This window comes from Bison bison, unplaced genomic scaffold (genome assembly GCF_000754665.1).
Source record: "Bison bison bison isolate TAMUID 2011002044 unplaced genomic scaffold, Bison_UMD1.0 scf7180017864174, whole genome shotgun sequence".
NCBI lineage: Eukaryota > Metazoa > Chordata > Mammalia > Artiodactyla > Bovidae > Bison > Bison bison.
The window spans coordinates 1,723,430-1,729,287 of NW_011494746.1; the positions used below are offsets into that span (position 1 = coordinate 1,723,430).

A 5,858-nucleotide genomic window follows, 5' to 3' on the forward strand; every position below is an offset into this window, starting at 1 on the left:
CCTCGCCCGCGCCTGCGTCCTGCTTCCCGGCTCCCGCCGGCCGCTCCAGGTCCCCCCGCCGCCACCGCCGTCGCCTCCCGCAGCACCGCACGTCCTCTCGCGGGCGGCTGAGGCGCGTACCGTCGCCGCCGCCGCCGCACCACGTTCCCCACCCGGGGCTGCGTCACCGGGAGACACGTTCCCGGCCAGCGTGGGTCGGGCGCCCAGAGGCCCGCCCGAGCGCGCCGGCCGCGGGGCCAGAGTGCCGCCCTGAGGCCTGCTCGGGACACGACACTCTCCCGGCCGGGCCGCCGCGCCCCCTCGCCTGGCGCGTCCCTCCGGGCCCAGGCTCTTCTCCCCACCTGCGGGTGTTAGGGACGCCCCCGGTGCATTCGTGGGCGGACGCGCCTCGGCTAAACCGCCCCCTTCTTTGTCAGGTAAACTTAGAGAGTGACGGGTGGCGGGAGAAGGGTGGGCACGAGGCAGACGGGAACGCGGCCCCCGCCCAGTTCAGAGAAGGTACGTTGAGGGCACTGGGCCAGGAGTCAGCTGGCAGTGGGGCGCCAGGGAAGGAGGTGGGGAAGTGCCAGGTTAACTAAATCGCGGCACACCCTACTGCACCGTCCTGTTCTGCAAATCATTCCCAGTGGTACCAGTTTGAGGCTTCCCTACACACCTGTGCAACCTGTCTTCTATGAGTTTTCCCAAGACATTTCTGAAAGTCTGAATTCTTAGGAAGTCTCAGTGCCAGTATCCCAGTTGGGCACACGCGGTGTCTCAATGCGGATGTTGCTCCTTTATTTGAGTCAGGAGCTTTGCAGAAGCTGAGACAGAATTAGGGACCACAACCTGGTTCTGGTTCTACCACTTCCTCAGTATGTGACCCGGGACAGGAAAGACATCGTATTTGGCAATGTCTCTCTATCTGCAGCTTGAAGAGGATAGGATTTTGCATCTGACACCCAAGAAAGTGTTTATAAAGCATCTTACAGGATTATAAAGAGGGTTATCAAAATATAAGAGGTTTAAAAATACTTCACAATGTACAAAATATGGAACAGGAGTTTAGGGAAGTAATTTGGCTGATATTTCACAGGCTGTTTTGCGGTTCCAGTTCTAGTCTTGTTCTGAAGGTAGAAATAACCGTACCAGTTTGTATACTGGCAAAGTTATTTCTAGAGCCCTGTGAAGGTTTGAACAAAAAAGCCAGTTTAACACTTGGCCAATGCATTTAGTGACTGAAAAATCACAAAAGAGCAAGTTGTAGATGTTGCCTTGTGGCTTTGAATATCCAATTCAATTCCATTCTTAGCAGTGTACTCCTTGTTGTTGGTCATTGTAATCAATTGCATAATGTAGAAATTAAATTCACACCTTAACAGGACAGGGAAGATATGTATTTTCTCGTGCTCTCTGCACAAAGGGCACTTATTTAGGGAGCATAAGTAAGCTCAGACTTACATGTTCTATGGACAAAGCCTATGTGTTTGCTGCATTGAAAAAATTGTTGAAGAATAGTTCCTTCTTTCAAAGCTTCTTGGCACTTGTTTTGGTGGGCAAATACTTTTGGCTTCAATAACTTAAAATCTTTTCAAATGTTCTATTGGTATCCTAGTACTTATTTACTGTCGTAGATTCTTATTTTCTCCTTTGACCCTATAAGCATTAATCCTTTTTCTAGTCTATAATTTATTAATACTTGCATTACTCCTCAGAGAATTTGAGGCAGAATACAGAAAATGCATACTATAACATAAGATAAAAATGAGGAAATAGGTATGATGTTAAAGGAAAAATGGGATACCAGAACAACACAGCAAATTGGCCGAAGCAGAAAGTTTTATAGTGTTTTTGAGATCACAGTAAACCAGTTGATCGAGATGAGAGGTGCATCTTTTCCTGTTACCAAGAGTTCAAGAAAACTTATCTCATGGGCCTTCCTAAAGTGGAAACTCTGAATTCCCTGTTTGAAACAAATATCTTTCTGACAATCTTTTAGGCATGTTATTCTTGAAACACAGTGTTTGATATGAATTAGGCAATAAAAAGTTTGAGGTCATAGGCTTCACCAAGATCCTGGAGTGCAGATACTTTATGTTGCCAGAAATGGCAGAGACATACGCTTTAACCATCAACCCAGAGCTGGATAGTATGGAAAAAGTCAAGGTTCTATGTGGTGATTCAGAAATGTCTGCCATAATCATTATTTTACTCATAACACAACCGTTCCAAGGAAAAAACATCTGCTTTATACTACAAGAGAATTTTAAAAATTTTAAATAGTTAATTTTATCAAGGTCAGTGAAGTCATAGCTTGTGTGTTAAATATTACATGGTTAGTAAAGAAATTCACATTAAATTTCCATAAAATAAACATAGTGCATAAATTTAATTTTACATCCTAAACAAGCACATGGTTTCAAAATGGAAGGTTACATAACAATAAAAAGATTTAGCTTACACAAAAGTTTCTTACAGACCACCAGTTTTTACAATGCCAGGATATTGAATAAGAATAAATATAACTTGATATGATTGTCATGTATTCTTTGGGTCTTAATATCTGACGTGTAAATATCTTCCATGTTTTACTGTTACCTACCTTATATGGTTTGCTCTATGCTTTTTAGTGTTTTTCCCTTCTTTCAGAGTTTTTTAGTAAAATGCTAATTATAATCTTTGGCCTCTGGTTTCAATTTTAGCCAAGGATGAATTTTTTAAATTGGGGGACATAGGGACTTCCCTGACTAGGTTAAGACATCACACCTCCATTGCAGGAGGCACAGGTTAGATTACTGGTCAGCGAACTAAGTTCCTGCATGCTGCACAGTGCAGCCAAAATATAGGGGGAAAAAAAAATCAGGGGACATAAAATTTTTTAACTTCTACCTAGGTAAGTTTCACAATTTACTAACCAAGAAAGAATGGTTAAGCAAAATCCTCAAGTGTGACAAAAAAAGGCATACGGACAGTAATTTAATATGGAACATATAGACTTAAGCATTATAATCTGATGAATCTTCCAACATAAGCTAGTTGCAAAATGTAACTTGATGTAGTTGAGCTTTATAGGTTCATTAACTATAAATCAATTAAATATTGGAAGACATGGGCCACCGTCATGATTTGTATTTTCAAATAGTTAAACTATTCTTTCTGTTACTAATGAGGTTCAGTTGTCTGTTGAGGCCAAAACTGTGTTTTCAAAGTATAGGAGAATTTCCTTTTGTTCTAGAGAGCAGTAGAACATGTATCTCTTTCAGAATCAGTATCTGGTCATTATGATGGGAGTTTTAAAAAGAGTTGAGGAACCCAGTTCACATCTTTTTTTAAAAATCTAGTTTGATTATCTGATGTGTAACCTTGATCCCCAGGCTGGTTTTTAAGTTTATATGAGAATTGATAGCTACTGCTGCTGCTGCTGCTAAGTCGCTTCAGTCATGTCCGACTCTGTGCGACCCCATAGATGGCAGCCCACCAGGCTCCCCTGTCCCTGGGATTCTCCAGGCAAGAGTACTGGAATGAGGTGCCATCGCCTTCTCCCGAAAAATAGAGATGAAGAGAAATTTTTCCAGAGGGCACAGTTTTGAATAGAACATCTGGTTGTCCTCTGTGTTAGGAATGAAAGATAGCCTGAGGTATGGCTCTATACTCATTTATGCAGAATAATTAAAAAGTTGGCAATAACTTGGAGAGATCAGAAATAAGGAAGTCAGTGGGAGATACATTATGAATGGAATATCAAAATTGGTTCATAGTGTGAAAATATCTTGGGAACCATTTGACTGCCCACAAGAGGGCGTCCATCCCAATAATCAGATATAAAAGATAATCTGTCCTATGAATGTCAGTCAGCCTCTACCCAGTCACCCTAGTTCAGTGGGGCCATGTGGCAATAGGAATGGAGGCTAAAGGGAATTCAGTGGCATGGACTTCCACTTGCCAAGGGTAATAAGGTTACTGCCACTATGCAGTATTTAACTTGCTTATAGCAGAGTCACTTGCCTTTGCAGTGACCCTTGCTGTGCTGTGCATAGTCATTCAGTCATGTCTGACTCTTTGCAGCCCCATCGACAGAAGAGCCTGGCGGGCTACAGTTCATGGGGATTCTCCAGGCAAGAATACTGAGTGGGTTGCCATGCCCTTCTCCAGGGGATCTTCCCAACCCAGGGATTGAACCCAGGTCTCCCACATTATAGGTGGATTCTTGACCATCTGAGCCATGAGGAAAGCCCAAGGATACTGGAGTGGGTAGCCTGTCCCTTCTCCAGGGGATCTTTCTGACCCAGGAATCCAACTGGGGTTTCCTGCATTGCAGGCGGATTCTTTACCAGCTGAGCTATCAGGGAAGCTCCTCAGTGACCCTTAGTAAGATACTATTCCCTGGACAGACCAGTCAGTCACCTGGTGGCAATTTAATTAAACCACATCCTTTTGATTATGGAGGAATGAGCTATTTGTCCTCATGGGGTAGCTATGTATGTATGTACATACCTATAGTATATACATACATAGTCCAGATCCAGGCTTACCGACCCTTTAGGTACTGGCTGTTATGGTTTTTGAACTCAAAGATATGGTTCAAAAAAAAGGTGGCAAAGAAGTAGGAGCAGGTACAATGAAAGTTAGTCTATGTACTTTATTTGAGCCTTCCAGACCAGCTCAGGCCACCCCAGTATATACCTTTCCATTTGACAATGGAATTCTGCCCCTGTTCAATTTGTGAGTCATCAGATAACACCCAGTACCTATAGCCGTATGTGTACATAGTCCAGATATAGGCTTACTGTCCCTGCTTGGGAAACTTCTACTAGTACCACAATTCATGGACTATTTCATCACCATGTATCACAAACAACATTAAATTTAAGCAGGAAACTCATGGGAAGTATGGTAATGGAGTCATGCCCGTGAAGTGAACTGATCTTACCTCAAACCCATCACTTAGAAGCAGCTAGTATGATACCACAGTGGAAAGTCGTGCTGAAGGATCAGTTGGCCAAGAGATAACCCTTATGAGGATATGATACAGGATTTAAGTCAGTATCCAATATATATTGCCATCTACCCCATATTCAGAATACACAGGCCTAGGAACCCAAGACATGGAAATTCTATGGACATGAGTTTGAGTAAGCTCCAGGAGGTGATGATGGACAAGGAAGCTTGGTGTGCTGCAGTCCATGGGGTCGCAGAGTCGGATACAATCGAGTGACTGAACTGAACTGAGGAATCAAGGGGTACAAGTAAGTAATTATTAGGAATTATTATTATTCCTAATAATTCAGTTGAAGAATTTTTGTCTATACAACTTTGACTCTAAAACATTGGGTGTGATGGATCTGAAGGCCCTAGTGTCCAAGGGACAGATACTTTCCCCAGGTAACCCAGTCGCAGTTCCATTAAATAGGAAGCTTTTTTTTTGGCTAAGTAATATTCCATTGTATGGATATACCACATTTTGTTTATCCATTGATAGTTACTGGCATTTAGGTTGATTCTACCTTTTGGCTACTTAAAGCAATGCTCTTAGAACATTCCTGTGCAAGTTTTTGCATGAACATATACTTTCATTTCTTTGGGATTGGAATGAAAAACTGACCTTTTCCAGTCCTGTGGCCACTGCAGAAAACTAAGATCATGGCACCTGGTCCCATCACTTCATGGTAAATAGATGGGGAAACAGTGGCTGACTTTATTTTTGGGGGCTCCAAAATCACTGCAGATGATGATTGCAGCCATGAAATTAAAAGATGCTTACTCCTTGGAAGGACAGTTATGACCAATCTAGATAGCATATTCAAAAGCAGAGACATTACTTTGCCAACAAAGGTCCATCTAGTCAAGGCTATGGTTTTTCCAGTGGTCATGTGTGGATG

The 5,858-nt window shown here is 42.8% G+C and overlaps 1 protein-coding gene across 1 annotated transcript in view; it reads left to right on the plus strand.

The window, feature by feature from the left end:
* Positions 1–361: 361 nt before the first annotated feature.
* ATL1 (atlastin GTPase 1) overlaps positions 362–5,858 on the plus strand; it is an 87,614-nt gene continuing 82,117 nt past the window's right edge. The window contains exon 1 of the mRNA XM_010842255.1: positions 362–416. The gene's annotated coding sequence lies outside the window, so the exon portion shown is untranslated. The remainder of the gene's footprint in view (positions 417–5,858) is intronic.